General features: G+C 41.7%; 1 protein-coding gene across 1 annotated transcript in view; it reads left to right on the top strand.

The window, feature by feature from the left end:
* LOC139689389 (long-chain-fatty-acid--CoA ligase 5) overlaps positions 1 to 17,820 on the top strand; it is a 184,537-nt gene that overhangs the window by 72,201 nt on the left and 94,516 nt on the right. The gene's annotated exons all lie outside the window — the stretch shown is intronic.

Here is a 17,820-nt window from a genome sequence, read left to right as displayed (position 1 = left end):
TGTCTCGAAGACGGATCCCATATCGCCTGAGGACAAAGGGAACGGTCCACGGCTCTCAGCATTGGAATATCCTCCATTGGCGACGGCCAGTGCCGATATTGCAGAGCCTATAATTAATTCATTTTAAAATTTCGGATAAAGTGAAAAACCTGCACAACTCTCTACTATCCTAGCCAAGCTGCGTGGGTTAACACTAGAAACACAGTAATTTGAGGACAAATATGAATAGCATGTCGTATCTGTTGAGGAATTATAATGTGATTTTCAAAGAGCAGAGAAGAGAATCCTTAAGCCAGCGATAAATTTCAAAATGAAATGAATTGCAGAGCATTGGCATTCCTCTTAATGAGAACATTGGAAAATATTTATCAACTCTAATTTAATTTTAACCACCATTATATTATTATTTGATGGAGGATGTTGATGAAAGGCGATTTTGAAGATACTTATATATACACACATACACAGGCACATTCCAATTACTGGGAGTTGTATCTACCATTGAAACGGCGTTGTGCAGTGATAATTTTTGGAAATTATTTTCCCTTTTTTACCTCCGTTTGCAAAATCTCGGCTGAAACTTGGTTCATTTGAAATATTGATTACGGAAATGCGGCGAAGATACATTTTGAATAAGCGTTTCCCACGATAGACGAGAGTGTCGTGTGCCGAGAAAATTGACATTCTGTTTTAATTTAATGTCTATCGCTGAAACGAGGATCGCAAGTGGGTTCTCATTTCACTTGTCAGCGGCCAAGAGTGACAGTTGCTCTCAGCCGTGAAAGAAACTCGCATTAAACGAGACTTGTACTGTCGGTGCAATGGGTTTCAGTAAACCCCCGAAATTCGCTCTCTCTCGTCCTCCCTCAAGAATCTTGGCTTGAATTTGTAGCTAACGGGTTTCGGCACTTTCTCTACATGAATAGAAATTGTTGAATGCCCACATTCACGATTAACGCATTTGAATCAATCCAAGGTTAGTGAGCGAAATATGGGCAAAGAATCATAGTTTCTTTAAATGTGATGCGTTTCATGAATTGATTTCCAGAGTACGGGGTTTGTGTCTTGACGTGCCAAAGAAATCCGCTCTACATTTGACGGCCACTATCGAAGGTAATGATATTTTCATGTCAATGAAATTGAAGTTTCTCTTACAAATGAAGCAGATATGCGGTAAATATTTTATCAGTCAATGGTAAAATCACTCGGTTTTGCAAAGCGTTCATGTGATGAGAAGTGGTTTAGTTAATTCGCCGAAAGGATGGAAGTTACACGTCTTCAAACCGTTTAAAAACGTCAACTTCACTGCTGTACTGCGTGACGAACGTGTAATTTCATTGCAGACCCCTCTCCACAATATATATCTTCACCGCCCCCAAATTTGTGAGCGGTAACGGCTGATATTATGCCCCGCCTGTTCGTTGTCCATTTCCGTTCCTTATTCCATTCCTCCTCCAGGCTCGCGAATCCACGCTTAAACGAAGGCAATTTGTCCAGATTATCATAATCATTACACTCACTCCCGTCTTTCTCCTTTTTGAAAAATCCACACTTAAACGTCCCGCCGCCAACAGCATCCAGCTACCCTATTTGTTTTGCTTTGGAATGAATATGAAACTGTGAACTCGACAATATATTTTTAAAATGGCAAACTGTCAAAATATTTGCCAAATTTTATTAAATGTCAACGTGATACCTAAAAAAATATGAAATTTTATTCACTGGAATGCGCTTTGTTTATAGCAAAGCCTTCGAGTGTCTCTTATTATTGTCGATTGAGTGAGGCGATTGTCGTAATTGAATTTGTGGAAACGTGTCGTTTGAGAGTAAATCATGTTGTACTATCCCATACTTTTATTTTGATACCCAAACTGCTTTTGTTTTCAAAATCTATTCAGGGCCCGTTCGAGCTCCTTTTCCTCAATTACCAATTGCAACAATTCATCACTGCTTCGTTGAGTGATGCTTTGAGTAGTGGTATAAAGCAACGTATTGCCTAAAATTTCACGATAACCTTATCTTTCGCCACTAATTTGGCACCAAAATCAATGACTAAGAGTACAGCAAGTGTACGCAAAGGCAATTTGGTACCAAACTGCAAAATTATTAGCCACGCTCCACTGAAGAGGGCATATTTGTGTGCGCGAAACTATGAGTGGGTGTTGGTTGAGCTGCCTCAAAGTTATTGGAGGTCTCCGCGCCCACTGTTCACTCTGGGGGTGCAATATGGCTGCTCGCTCGGCCTTCCTTAATTAGCTCCTCCTCACTTCCAGTCATATTCAAATGGGGCTCAGAAGCTGTCGGATAAAATTAGGTGGCTGTCCATCGCAGCTGAGTCCGTCGTCCGTGCGACTAAGCTAATGATTCACTCGCCAATTTATGAATTAAATGAGCCACTTGCGTGGCATCGGGCATTGGACAGAAAGTAAGATGACGTTATAATCATCCCCGAGCGGTCATTAATTAAGTTTTGATATGTCCATTTTCAATCAATACGTAAAAGGTTTGAGGGGATCGGTTGGTACGTTGGCTAACGTTCAGGCTTCCCACCGAGAGGACCCGTGTTCGAATCACGGAGGCGGCAGTTATTTTTCAGTGGTATCCCGATCCCTACTTGAGGTGCTTTGTGGAGAGTGCTTTGAGTGAGTAGGACGTCCGTCGAATGGGACATTAAGCTGCGGACCCCTTTGCACCTTTTGACTAGAGAAGGCTAATGCTGTCGCCGGGTTTCACTCCACCCTTCTTTTCCCAACCATCCCTAATGGCGTAAATGGCCTTAGATGTCGGTCACCCCCCCTTAAACTATTGCTACGGTTTGATTTCAGAAGAACCGAACTATTTACTGAGAATAAATCCAACCGCAACCTTGTCGAATTAACGAACCAAATCGAGATTTCTTAGCTTTTTAACCGATATAATGAGGACGCTGGGCGCCAGAACCTAATTTTCCTAACTTTTAGATCCCTTTATTTCGTATGTAGCACGATGACGTTTGCAAAATGTTTGCACTGATTCAATCTTTATCGATTGGAGCAAGAACGTGAATTCCTTACAAATTAAACAGTGTGCTCCACTTATCTCGAATATATTTCTGAGAATAGTGAGGGAATCGAGGCCTAGGTCCACTTTCGTAATTCCAGAAGGGAGATTACTTTTGATTCAAATCTGAGGAATTTCACTGCTTCCGACGCGACGTGGTGTAGAGAATCCACGCTGGAGAATCAGAGAAAATTGACACTTTCCCAATTGGAATGAGTGAAAAACATCTGCTGCCACCCGCGTCTTAGTTTACGCAGGCATCAAGAATCAACACTTCATTTTCGTTGCCGGTGTGTAGATTGCAGCAAAAGGAATGCCGGGGGCCGTGAGTATGAGGGCTGGGCCAACCCGTGTATGTTAGTGATGGGAGGGGCGATTCCTTCTCAGGAGATTTCCTCACGCTCCTTCGGCTCGCTTCGATCGTTCCTCTTCCACCCTTAGTGTGTGTGTGTGTATGCATACGACAACGAAATGGAAGTATTTTGGCCCGCCGCCATACGCCCAACTGAGCCAGAGGCATGTATTCGGCTCGGCGGCGGGGGGTTCTTTGGGGCGCGGGAGAGGGGGGGGAAACCCCTTCTCCCCGTCCTCGCTTGTGTGGGAATCAAGGCGTGTAGTTGAGGACGGGCATTTGTACGGTTACATTCTGATTGGCAAATCTAGAAGAAAAATTCGTGAGCGTCACACGGGTTTTCCTCCGAGCCATGTGACGATTGACTATCAGATACATTTTTAATTTGCCACGATTATCCGAAAATTCATCGGTGACCACGCTTTGAACAAGGGTTTCCCATGCCTTGACCTAGGACTGGAATGCGGGTCGTGCCAGATTTTTCATTGTTATCCCTAGGCGCGACTCAAGTTTAAGCCTCGTCATTCTTCGTTTGAGTTCGATATATTCACGTTCGAATGAATGAATATTAACATTGTATCGATTTGAGGAGAACGCATAAATCGTTTCATTAATCGCAACGAATCATCCGGTTCCGGTTTTGAGGAGCACCGGTTCGGCGTCAAGCCAAGTGACCCCTCGGCAGTTTTCTTTGATAGTCGGTTGGTTTACCGCCCTTTAAGGCCTCATATTAAAGTTGATATATTGATGAATCCATCGTTTGGAAGGTTAAAATGAGAATGTTAGCATGGCGTATGAAGTAAATGTAATGCACTCTCTCCATCCATGTCAATAATCACAGTTTATCCACAAAACCTCTCGCATTCCTCGATCACCCCATTCTAAACATACCGCTTCCCGCCATTAATCCTCCGCAAATTATCCTGACGACCCAATGCTCTTAACGCTTCCGCTACTAGAAGTCTTCCCGGGATCATCGGGTAGCATCGAGGTGAGAACTCGAGAGAAGGTGCATGGTTGGGGGAAAAGGGACATTGGATTCGCCGGGTCAAAATTCGGCACATTGATAGCCAATAGTCACCATTCCTCCACGCCGCCACCGACGTCCCCCTCTCCCTCCGAAACCGACTCCCTCTCTTCACCTACACCCCGAGGATGCTGCTCCTCTTCGTTCGACTAAAGGTGGCACGACCGGCGCGAAACGATCTGTGCTGCATCCTTTTCATTACTGTCTGTGTTATGTTTTAATGGTGCCGTTAATAAATACCGTCTGTTATCGCTGATCGACGTTCACTCATAGAGTGTGTGCGTGTGTGGCTCCTTAGTCCACCATCTTTCTTATTTATTTACCGTCCCATCAGTTCTTTTACTACCGCAAACACATCGTACCTGTGAGGGTTCCCTTTCCTTTCCTCGCTGCTGTATCATTGCCTTCGTTCTCTATTTCCGATCTAAATCCCTTATCCATCGATATGGATCCCTCAAATGCTCGGGAGAAGAGTTTTACGACTAGTGCACTCTTTCGGTAGAATCACTTCTTCCTTGCGCCACGCCCGGCTTCGCTTGCCAAACACCGGAGAGTGATCGTCAGCTTGAAATTCGCTTTCCACAGCGCAGCGAGCTTTCTCAAACTCAAACGATAATTGCACTTGGGCACATGATTCGAAGGGCGGGCCAGGGAGGAAATGAAATTATTTGGGCGTTAACATACGACGATCTGAATGTGAGCTCCGCCCATGGATTTAAACATACACCTCTCACATTCATCAAAACCCCGTGCTAGAAACGATACGTATTGCAGCAATTCGATGTTAAAAATGATAATCTTGACCGGGATCCGAGCCCAGATCTCTTGATTTCCGGTCGAGTGCTTGAGCCAGTTGAGCCACCGAGGTGTTCTCTTACTCTCCGACAGATTTGGAGGCTTTAGAGGAACAAGATGCTATTACAAAAATAGGGTTGAATTTCGGTCGAGTCGAATTAATTTTACACTTTAAAATTGTTGCACTACAATTCACATTGAACGGATGACTCCGTTAAAATTTGCTGTTGCCGCATCTCCTGCAGTTTCTTAGCTTGATGTTTGACTGAAGTTTCCGGCGTAAATAGATGATTAACACGGATTAATGGGTTATCTCTAACTTAAAATGACTTGGCTCAATCATTTAATACATAATTATTTGAATTTACTGCGAATAATTCAAATGTTTTGACGTGAGAAGTGCAAGATTTAAATTTTGATAGTTAAAACCTTTTAATACTTTTTATAAATATAATAAAATCGTGAAAACAATGTAATAGAAATAATAATAATCATTTAACCTTGCATTACATAGAGATTGACCCTTAGAAGGTTAACAGATGGGTTAGAATGACCAGTAGAACGTACTTCAAAAAGAGAAGTTTTCGTGTTTGCCACATCCCGTATGATAGGCAACCCGCCGTGGCGACAACAGTACATTCTGGATTTTTGCTGTTTTATAATGACAAATCACGCTCTGCGAGACTGATATTGATTGATTGGTGCTAAGAGCACGGCTGTTGCGTCCTTTTCGGAGTTGGGCAAATCCAAGCGACCGAGATATAATTAAGTCAACGTTGGAAGATGATGTCCGTTAGATATTTTCAGGAGTTGTAAATCCAGGAAATGATGACGATGGAAAAGGTTTTAGATAGGGTCCTGCAAAATTTCAGTACCGCTGTAAATGTGAGATAATAAAAAATAAGCACGTGCGCTATGTAAAATTTCCAAATTTTTTTCAGAAATTGCAACTATCGGATGATATGGCTCTACGAAATCTTCCTACCTAATATTTTTTATGTATAACTATCGTATGACAATGACTTCTCTCGTTGGTCACTAAGCAGAACGTTTGAACCTCAGACTCCGAGGATTCAGTGCAATGTGCCGTCGAGAGGTCAACAGACGGGCTATTTGGACGTCTTTGAATGAGTGGCCGCTATTTTTTTACGCTTTATACAGAACAGCCCAAGACTTCTTTTTTATGACTAGAGATGTGCGAATTTGCATGGATTGCCGAGATGGAGCGCTACGGAACAACCTTGGGAAGCGTGGGGGAGCATAAGATTTGGGAATGGGAGGCCCGGGGAGTGAGGGCCGGGCGATAACTTGCGATAAGGCACCCAAATATGAATAATCTTGTCGTAAGCAGCGTTAAGTGGGCCTCGACGTCATCCGCAGTCGGGAATAGTGCAGCGGAGAAAATGCAGCTGTAACCGACAAAAAAAACACGATCGCGACCCAGATTCGCGAGTGCCAGCCATATCCATCCGGATTGAGAAAATTGAAGTAGCATGGATACGAGTTGCCGCAGGGAATTCAAGCCCATCTTTTAGTTTTTTCCCCCTACCGACCGAAAAATTGCTGCTTCAAAAAGAGGCGGGGTCATCAGCCCTATCGGATAGTGAAGACGTCATTCTTCGTAGTGTCAATATTTTGTGCAGAACTTTGTCCAGCATTTGACATTGGGTTCTTGTTTATTCTTATTCAAGTGGGGGGCTGCTCTGTCGTTCCGCAAGTCTCATTTTCTCCACTCCTTGCATGGAGAAATGTTTCTTACATGAAATAATGCAGACGACATGGACACTTGAGATATGCTTGCATCAGTCAAATTATGCAAAATCGCGTCGCTTAAAATTAATAATGGCTACGCGTGGGTCATTTGGTGCCCTGCCCTGAAAGATATCCATCTGAATGGTACATAAGCCAGAGCACAGTTCGCCGTCTTTAAAAGAAATCTGGGTCGATCGGAGAGGTGGTGGGAGCGGCGGGAAACTCTAAAGCATACTTCTTTGCGTGACTCAACATCACGTGGCAGTGACTTGCTAACGTTCATGCGTGTGTCCAAATATTTTAATTTCCGATTGAGTTGAAACTCGTTAATTTATTTATTTTCTCCAAGTTCTCAACGCAACACATATATTTCATTGGGCATAAGTTAAATTTACACTTGTGACTTACGTGACTCATTTTTCCCGCAAAAGTAGTTACTCAAAATGATATCTGTTGAGCAATGTCAATGAAACAACTGAGGAGTGAACGATAATAATTCAACCACAGCAATTATTTATATGTATTTGTATATAATATATGCATGTATAAATTTGTATATAATATATTTATATATATAATGAGACAATGTTCAACATTCGGACGAGTAATCTACGACTTCAGTTGAGATGTCAGGCCTACCAACGCACCGGCGTTACCTGCTGCACGAAGGGTTGCAAGGATGGCTTTCCCTTCCTGCGCATATTCCAAAATACAAAAGTGGCACTAGGAAAGCTAGCTCTGACTTTTGAAAAGTCATTATTGGCGAGCATTAGTGTTTATTAAATCTTCACAGTTGATACCCTAATGCTTCTGGGTATATCATTATGCAGCATTTAACTTAATGGTAGAAAAGTATGCATGCCAATTAGAACACACCAATATTGTTAAGCCTAAACTTCTGTTAGAAAAAAGTTTGTTTGTTGAAATTTACCGAAACAATGAAGAATTGTTGTAATTTAATTCATTTTAAGTCTTTCTATTACCACGGAGGAGAATTTCATTTGAAACGCCTTCGTACATCCTCTCAACAAACAAGTTTACAATCAGCCATCAACTGTCATCATTCGGACTTAATTATCCGTTCCTAGTAGCTTGACTACACGAAACCTTCATCATTTGATCTTTGCCGTCAAATTTTAACCGATTAATTAATAATATGACCTCGAGTTTCTTAATTACTCACCAATTCAAGAGAGAGCCAATTATTTCTGTATTGATGAAGGCAGCATCGAATGGTCGACTGACACTTGATGACTCCATCAATGGTTTCTTCGCGGTTGGAGCTAGTGGGTCATTGGAGGAAGGCAATATATTTGGACCACTGTGAAGGCTGGGAGGACTTTGGATGTCGTAACACGGCAAATCTTCAGGCGGCAAGGGGGAGTTGAATTCACCGCGACGGGGTGGGACGTGGTTTAACGAGATCGCCCGACTGATTACGATATCTTTAATTTTAGACGCCACACATCGAATCGGAGAGAAGGCCACATGCTGCTCTCCGAGGATGTTTTCATTTTCGGCCGTTGTTTACCCTCCGTGTCACATGTTACTCGACGGACTTCCACCGGGGCTGCTTGCTGCTCACTTCGCGATGTCCCCCCGTGCCATCAGGCTGGTGCAATCGCTTCCAATAGGGAGACCAAACTTTGACAGAAAATGAAATGAAAAATAATGATCAGTAGAGCATTATCAGTGAAGTTTGATTCAAGAATGTATGGTGGGGGTGGTATTGGAAAAACGTAAGCGTGATTTCATTTAGTACTTATCATTGTAGAAGCTTGCTTATCCCTCGCAGCTAATTCATCCCTCAAATATGCACTCATCTCGTACCCAAGTTGTGTCGCTGTCTTAGGATTTGGAATGTGAATTTTAAAATCGAAAGACTTGATGATCTTCGGAGTTACATTTCATCTTAGGATTTTCTCTTGCTAAATTTTCAGTGAGATAAAACTTGAAATTTACGAAATATGATCGCCTTTCCCCATTGATTTTCAACCGACTCTCCATAGTTTATAAAACAAGATATTTAAAAGATAGACGCATGATGTATCCTCATAATTTTACCTTAATGCAATCAACGGAAATGTAATTCATAAAATTTTAATTACAACGCGACATTAACTCGTATATATGAAGGAACGGATCCGATGCTTCTATTAGATCAAAATACGCGGAATATTGGTGCTAATTTGTGATCAAACATTTGCAAATACCTGAATATTACAGGAATATTAGTTAATTAAAGCACCCCAAGTAAAAATGTTTTCATTGTGATGTTTTGCCAAGTCTGGCTGTAATAGCAAACATACCCTCAAGAATCGAAACCTGGTGAGTAGTTATCATTCAATATCGTGTCGTTCTCTGGATACTTACACACTCGGGATCGGATATCGAGAAAACTGCTGTGTGCACATTAGCACCAAACAAGCGGGATGAAAACAGAATGAGGGGGGGAAACTGCAAAATTTTACGACCTTGACGAAAAATATAGAGGTGTGGATCAAGGGGTTGATTGACGAATGAGCTCTTCTGTGCGGGGAGGTGATAACCTACGGGCGATATTCAAACGGCAGCGGCCGCCTCCGGCCAGGGCCGCTCCCCAACGCCGAGCAAGGGAACGGAACGCAAGAGGGCTATCCGATGTGTAATGATCATGATAACAGGGAACGGTCGTTTGGCGGGCTGTTAAACGACGACACAATGTTTTTAGTAATTAAAATTATTAAATTGGTAAACTAATGAAGCGTACAGGTGGAAAGTGATTCCAATCACCTTGCATCATGTCAGACTTGGAATCACTCTTGACTGGATTCCAAACTTGGATTTAGCGTGAAACAAAGTATGCTGGTCACGAAAGCATTTCACTGTTAGGCCCTCCATAGTGACAGACACCGTGCTGACTCTACTTAACACTTGAAATTAATTTACACTCAAGGTGATTAAGTGATGCCCTTTAGAATGTTAAACTAAAAATATAAGGGTGAAAAAGTTATTCCACTAAAATTAACAGTCGCAACTCTAGGTAAATTATGGCGTCGCGCGAAATGTTCATCGTACCTGCTTCTGATTTATGTGGGTAGCATTATCTTCGCAAGCAAGCATGGATGGGCGATAATGCATCCGTTTTCTCTGCTCCTCAAATGGAATTGAAATGAAACGCACCGCCGAGCGGCATTTGTCTGCAGCTTCGGCTCACATCGTTTTTGGCACAGCTTCCGCGAAAGGGTAAGACTTCCAAAAATCTATATTTCCTCACGTTTTCAACGACCACTCCTCAAAATTTTGATTAATGATCCTCGTAAATATTTCTCGTGACTAACGAGTTAAAATGTTTTATAGAATACAGCGATACATGACTTGCAGAGCTACTTAATAGACGTGTCAACAGGAGATTTTTTCTTAACCTTGGACTTGTTAACACGATGAGATGTCGGGAAATCTTTCTACTCCTTTTCCCTGAACATTTTGATTCAAGTTGGTCAAGAAGGAAAAAGTGTATCCTCGCTCGTGTCTTAATTAAAAATAATAAGCTTTCATTTATTATTTGGAAACTCACCATTTAAATTAATTCTTGATGAACAGAGACTGAACGTTCCCACATTTGGAGCCTCACCTAACGAGACAAAACCTGACTCCCCATCTTAAAAATAAAATACTATTCAATTACGCGGCAGTCTATCTTTCTTCGTTAGACCTTGCATTAAAGGGAAATGAATAAAGACTCCCCCACCACCTGATGCAATTACAATACGGAGTCGGGTGGTTACATTTATTAAGAAGTGAAATAAGAAATCCTGATTAGGTCCTCGTGGATTGAATGCTTCAACGAATCAAACGGTATACTTACCTATACCTTACCTTAAGTCTATGCTCAGCTTGTTGCGTGAATCCACCTGATTAGTGTTCTCCATTGGGAATTCAACGGATTGCTCACGATCGCTGCCATTGGCCGCGTCATTGAGAAAGGAGCAAAGAGGAGAGTAAAAGATTTATACTTAATTCTGGTTCTTTCTAGATTATCTTTAATGGAGGAATGCATTAGGCGATTGAAAATAAAATATGATCAATGTAAGTTAAAATACTTTGTTTGATGGAAAAATAGTTGTATGCAGTGGTATCAACTTGAACCCGGAAAGCTATTGAGAAGTTTAGGTATATGAACTCGGAAAACCGATACGAAAAACTGTCTGGTTTAGCATGGCTGCCTACTTTAGGGTGGCTGAAGCGACCGGGTTAGAACAATCTAGTTGCCATCTGGACTCCAGTCCACCTTACATGCTTGCGCTCAAAACTCAATGGAAAGTCTGACGCATGATGCGAAACGACTTTTGCTCTGCAAATCGCTTAATCAGCTCAGTTGCTGATAAAAAACAAAATCCAGTATTGATCAACCCAACACTGTTGATACTTTTCTATATAATGCATCAGATATAATTAAGCCCATCACTTTTATGCTGATTTGGCCGGAAGTGCCGAGGCCCAAGTATTCTTAGCATCTTCATCGGGATTACAGCTGCCCGACTATTAGTGAAACTGCAATGATTTGGGTAAAAGATTTCTTGTCCGAATCGGAGAAGGTAGTCGTCCTGAATGGTAATGCTTCTCGTGCTCCTATTGTCTTCGAGGTTTTCTCCCAAAAGCGCTGTGAAGTCCTTATTTTTCCTGGTATACATAATGATTGCCTCCAACATTTTTCGAATTTCAATTTATGCATCAAAATGGACTTTTCTCTTAATCTCCCAAAGTGTTTTGCGGTTGCTAATATCTAAAATTTTGCCACAAATTAAAATTTATGTTTTAAGTTTAATATATATTACTTTTGGAGCATATAATATAATGAAATTTGACTTATAACTACTTTCAGGGCTATATTACGGGAGATTTACCAGGATTTACCAGGATATTGAAAGAAGTGGGTTTCAACATGGAGCCGTATCTTGAAATGGTGTTCAAAAACTAATAATACTAAGTACTCAGAAAAATAAGTGATTCGATTGGAAAATTTCAAGCCCATTTCAACAAATGACAGTGAAGCGAATCCGGTCAGCTAATCTTCTGATTCTTAGATGACTTTCTTATTGAATATTGGAAAATTTTATCGTCAATACTATAAAGAGATATTTTGAAATATTACTCTTTAAGGTCAAAAGTAATTATCAGATTATTAATTAAATTCTGTCATCAAATTTTCAATTTAATTTATGGACGATATCCGCGAGCTGACCTTGATAATTGAGAGTCGTAGCAAGTACGCGTGTACCCGAAGGTCGCTCGAACCGGCGCAGTAATCAAGGGAGGTCAATATGTTTTAGATGTTAAAAAATGTTTGATACAGTCTCCAACAGTAAACTTATTTATAATATGCAGCTGCCAGCGATTAATAAAACTCATTTAAATTGGATAAAAAGTTTCATTTCCGAATGGGAACAGGAAGCAATTCTGAGTGGTAATGATTCTCATAACACTTGTGATCTCTGGAATTTCTCCCCGAAGTGTAATGATGCCCATATTGTTCTTGGCTTATAAACACTGGTGTTATTAATATCTAAAATTAGGTTTATGCCTAATATTTCTGCCCTCTGCAAGAATACGGGTTTGTACATTGTGTAGAACAGTGGATAGTCAAGTGACGCAAAGATTTTCACAATTGGATTGGAAAAATATATGTAAATGATTGACGATGGTAAATTAATTTTAAAGCAAATACTTTTTGTTACAGATGAGTATGAAAACGTTCTATAAATATTTTAAGATAACCACTTCTTCTAGAATCATAAATGCGGAATGTCATGGCTATCACGGAATAATTACAGTAGAAAACTTTTCATAGTAGGCGATTCATTTTTGGAAAGCCTAATAAATAAATCCATCGTATGAAAACATATGCTTTTGCAAGGTTAGAGTCGAATAGTTTCTAAATATTTTCGGATCCGCTTAAATGACACGTGCTCTGATTATTATTATTTCGTTCAGTGGAGCAATGCTCAGTTTCTTTTATGTAATGTAATAACATAATCGTGGACCGGAGAGAACTAATGGTAACGAAAAGCATTGAATTGTTTATTTCGAAATGTAGGTCACGCTGAGGATAGAATGAACAAACAAGTACCTGCGTAGGTATCTTCAGCTCCTTTAGCATCCCTCGAAATATATTGAAGTCACCAAGAACCAAATGAAGAAAGGTTGTACAAACTCTCATTGCGATGGAAAAGATTATTAGGTTTGAGCCTATTGATAGTTTTTGTTCAAATTTGGTACTGTAAATTGTATTTTGAAACACCTGAATCTTCTTGGGTAGTAAACAGGATGCTTCATCGTCAGAGATTGTCCGAATAAATTATCATTTGAGCGAACTTTAAAGAAGATGTTTCCATTTCCAAGTGCTTCCGTACAATATTCACACTCTTCACCAAAACAATTGAAAAGACAGATTACAAACTAATGATTTTCTTATCATTGAAACTAAATTATTAGCTATTTATTTTTGTAAGGTGAATGACACAAATATCATATTTCTAATGTAAGGGTTTCTAGTGAAACGATGTCATTTCCAGGGTCAATATATACTGATCTTACTCTGTTATCAGTCGTGGGGGCGATTTGGAGTTGTAATTCAGTGTGAACCGTGACAGATATCTGATGAATAGGCGATGAACAAGGCACGTTACGAAGTCCAAACACAATGTGTTTGAACCTCGTAACGTGCGCTGGACTTTTCCAGGTGAAACGTGCATTGAATATAAGATACTCCATTTCTGGTGTGGTTTGAAGTAGGGTCGGTCGACTAGGGACGCCATTGTTACTTGTACACTAGTATATCCTATTTCCGCTCTTGGTGGGTTCGAAGTTGTCAGCTTTTTCTCAGGACGTGTTTCCAGTAAAAAAGTAGATTTCAAATATATAAAAAAAAGATTATAAGAGAAGATCTTAAAACGACACCAAGGTGTCATTGAATAGATTCTTATACTTATTTTTTTGTGCTTTCTCCAAAGGTGAGCAAAATTGTATGTGGCGATAATATTCATGTTAAATTCAGCAATCACAAATTTATTGCGCCTGTTTTATACAAATCCCGAGACTGTTACATGAGCTTCCAGATATCTAAATTTAAGAAAGTTTTCATTTGTGTGCGTTAGGTTGCGAAATAAAAACGGTTTATACGTAGTTTTCTCCTGTAGTGATACAGAAGTTACTTCTTATTCGGAAAAATCATTTCGGGGAGCCTGCCCAGGCTGATTTATTTTGAATATAAAATTATTTCCATATTTTGTAGTTGGCCTTCCTGTAAATTAAATGGTCTGTGACAGGTTCAGCTTTGCATTAAGTGGGCGTCGGGAATCGGTCGAAAATTCGCGGGGCAGGGAAGGAGAGGAGTTCCAATCGTTTGCCAAATGGATTCCAAGAGGTTAGTTCTCGCTGCCCTTCGTGGTGTCGGCCGTGGTTGGAGGAGTTCGTCACCTGGTTTGCGAAACTTACGTACTTGATTAATTTCTCCGCTTATAGACGGATGCACTTGTGTACCCTATGTGATTTTACTCGTGTTCCTTAGAAATAAAAGACGAACTAGAGTTTTAGGATATCATTCCCCTGATTTTGTTGCCTGAAAGGCATACATCTAAAATTTGTATGCATTACATTTCCCTGTGTAGAGATACATATTTATTAATGCGATTTGACCTATTTATATTGAGGGCTAGAAAGCTTAAACTACGAGAATTATTCCGCGTTCGAGTCACGTCGGGGGTACCTCAGGGAAGTGTGATCGGGCCGTTACTTTTCTTGATTTTTGTTAACGATTTGAACCGCGAAGTGAAAAGTAACATTAGGATGTTTGCGGATGACACGGTGATCTATCGGGAGATATCTGGGGATGAGGATCGTTTTATTCTAGCGCAGGATTTAGATTGCATTACTAAATGGTGTTTTAACTGGGGATTGACTCTAAATTATAATAAATGTTCAGTGGTAAATTTCTTTAAAAGATCAACGGGATTTGCTTACAAATTAGCTGGAGGTGACCTAGCAGTAGTTGATACGGTAAAATACCTAGGTGTCACATTCACTAAAGACTTAACTTGGGGGACTCACATACGTAAAGTCTGCGGTCAAGCAAATAAAAAATTGGGATTCATTAGACGCATTGTCGGCAAAAGTGACTCAAAGGTCAAGGAACGTTGTTACCACGCTCTTGTAAGGCCTCATTTAGAATACGCATGCAGCGTGTGGGACCCGAGTGAAAAAGGTCTCATTCGGGAAATTGAGAAGGTTCAACGCCGGGCAGCCCGTTTTGTAAAAAATTCCTACGATAAAACGCAAAGCGTTACCGAAATGCTCATGGATTTGGGGTGGGAATCATTAGAAGAGAGACGATTCAATGCAAGACTGAAATTATTAAATAAATTCAGATCCGCATGTTTCAGCACCGAGGTCTCGCAGATTATTCGTACTCCTACATACATTGGTCGCTTGGATCATGCATATAAAATTCGGGAAATAGATGCCAGGACTAGCCGACTCAAGGACTCCTTCTTCCCACGGACAATACGGGATAGCAACTGTAGGATTATAGATAGTAAAAATTCCACTTGCCACCCTCAGTGTCTAAAAAATAATTAGTTCTACTTAAATGCATGCTCCTCCACTAACCTTATGTGTTTTGTTATAATAACCCATTCTTTCCGCATGACATCATTCGTGTTCTGTTCATCTGTTTTTAAGTTTCCCTTTCAGTCCCTCTTCCCTCCCGGCGGGGGGAAATTCCTGCTACCTGCAACGTTGGGTCGAATTCCCTTCCTTTTACTGTCTCTTTGGGGGGTTGAGTGTTTTGTGGTGCATTTTCATGTGGTAGTGATGTTTCACATTCTTGCTTGTTGTGTCCTGGCTTGCGTGTTTTAGGATGGCTTTGGTGCTGTATCCTGGGGTGCAGTTTTTTGTTGTTTTGCGGTGTATGTGTTTGCATGAGTATTGGATGGAGGGAGTTTTGCATGAGTGTGTGCGCTGCTGGGGTGTAATTATCCGTGTTGTTTTTTGCATGTGGTATTTTTCGTTTTTACGGTTGGTGACCTAACACCCCCCGCCACACGCCCTTGCGGCGGCTTGCGGGGTATTATGTAGATGTAGATGTAGATGTAGAATTATTCCAAGGGAGCTGAGTACTGGCAGCTAGTAAAATGCTGCGAGTTTGTTTTCTTGACAATTTTCATGATGCTGCCAATTTAACCCAATAGAATTTTTTTAAGAGTAAGTACCCTGAAGTACGAGTATTAGGACTGAGTTGAGATGTTCCAACTTCTCATGGCGTCGGTCTCTGGGAGACCTAGGATGCAAATAAATGTTTTCATTGCTGTATAAGTGTGCTTTTCATTTTTTAAAATTTGAAAGGTGTAACGGCATCAAGTGAACTACGCATGAACTGTTCGTAGATCATTCAGGCAACTCCAAAGAGCATTCGGTTCCCAACCGTGGGGCTCCATGCTCGAATCCCGTGTGATGCCTCACTTCACAACAGCATCGAAAATTCAAGTGCCAAGATATCATGGTTACCAAACTAAGTGTACAATTGGAGGTGATTCACGGGAATGAACAGACCTCTCTGGCCTTAATGTGAGTAGATATTTTAGTTGTCTTATGGCTTCATTTCAGGTGAACACTACTCCAAACAATCGAAACCATCTTTTGGTTGGTTATTGCTATTGCTGGTGAGGTGCCAACACCTTCATGGTTCTGGGCAAACATTCTGCAATGTCTTTCCCTCCGTTTTCTCTCCTTCGCCGTTTAAAAAGGCATTGTCTTCCAGAAAACAACCTTATCATGCTTCATGTATGCAGGGTTAACAAAATGAACTTTTAAAATATAGTACTCAACATACAAGTAATAATAGGTGAGGTTAAAACCCGTCTGGTACAAAACCTCATGGCGCGTGAAATTCACGCACCAGACCAAAGGGAACCCAGATCCTGCGACTGAAATGCGTTTTGCTTCGATGGCAAATGCAGTGTTGGATATTGCGATTGGATTCCGCACGGGGAAACCAGGGGCGTCGCGGCCTCCCTTTCCAAGCTGAACACTCAAACCTCTCTGCCGGCAGAGAAATGGCTAAGTGTACCACGGATCCAAACATTTTCCCGAGGACGGAAAATCCAGCGACTGCCGACGCCCACGTCTGTCAATTTCTGTGATTTCCTCCAGGACTATTTTTGCCACTTATTGCTCCGGGAAATGTCTTCGAGGGTGTGGGGCGTAATTTTGGCCGTGTGTCCGAGCGCTTCGCCACGTGCGGTGGGAGAAGAGGAGTCCAATCTCCGCGGACGCCTGTTCTGTTGTCCCGTCCCCCCAGTTCCCCCGGCCCCGCGGGCGCAGTTATGGGGACGATCGAGGCGAGTGAGTGGCCGTCCGCCCCATCCGACCGTCAAAAGCGAGCGAGGGTGGGAAGCGTATGGAGAGGAAGTCGGGCGGCTGAGGTGTGAGGAACAATCGTGGGGGGGGGGTACATTGGAGCAAAGAGGCCAAACGTTTTGAAAACAAAAGGCAGGAGGGATGACTCTCTTCTGTTCTCGAACGTGAGCTGACTCGAAGACGGTTTGTGCCCCCTTCCATAAAATGAAGTAACCACGCGACCCCCGGATGTCACTCCACCGTGTTCGTGTGTGCTCGTGTATTTCCCCTTACACTCGATGCGAGTGCCTGGCGCGGGCTTTATAAATCAGCGCGGGGGAACAGATGCTGGAAGTAGGCCTCATAGCACACATCAAGGATGGGGTGATATTAACGCGGTCTTCGGGGGTGATAACTAATAGATGCAGGCCCTCGATACCAGACTATCCTTAGTCTCCTCCCCGCCGTGTGCCTCCCCTTC

The sequence above is a fragment of the Hetaerina americana genome, unplaced genomic scaffold, assembly GCF_022747635.1.
Source record: "Hetaerina americana unplaced genomic scaffold, ioHetAmer1.1.p SCAF_23, whole genome shotgun sequence".
Taxonomy (NCBI): Eukaryota; Metazoa; Arthropoda; class Insecta; order Odonata; family Calopterygidae; genus Hetaerina; species Hetaerina americana.
Note: the sequence above shows the minus strand (reverse complement) of the source record. Positions and strands in the feature narration are given on the sequence as shown.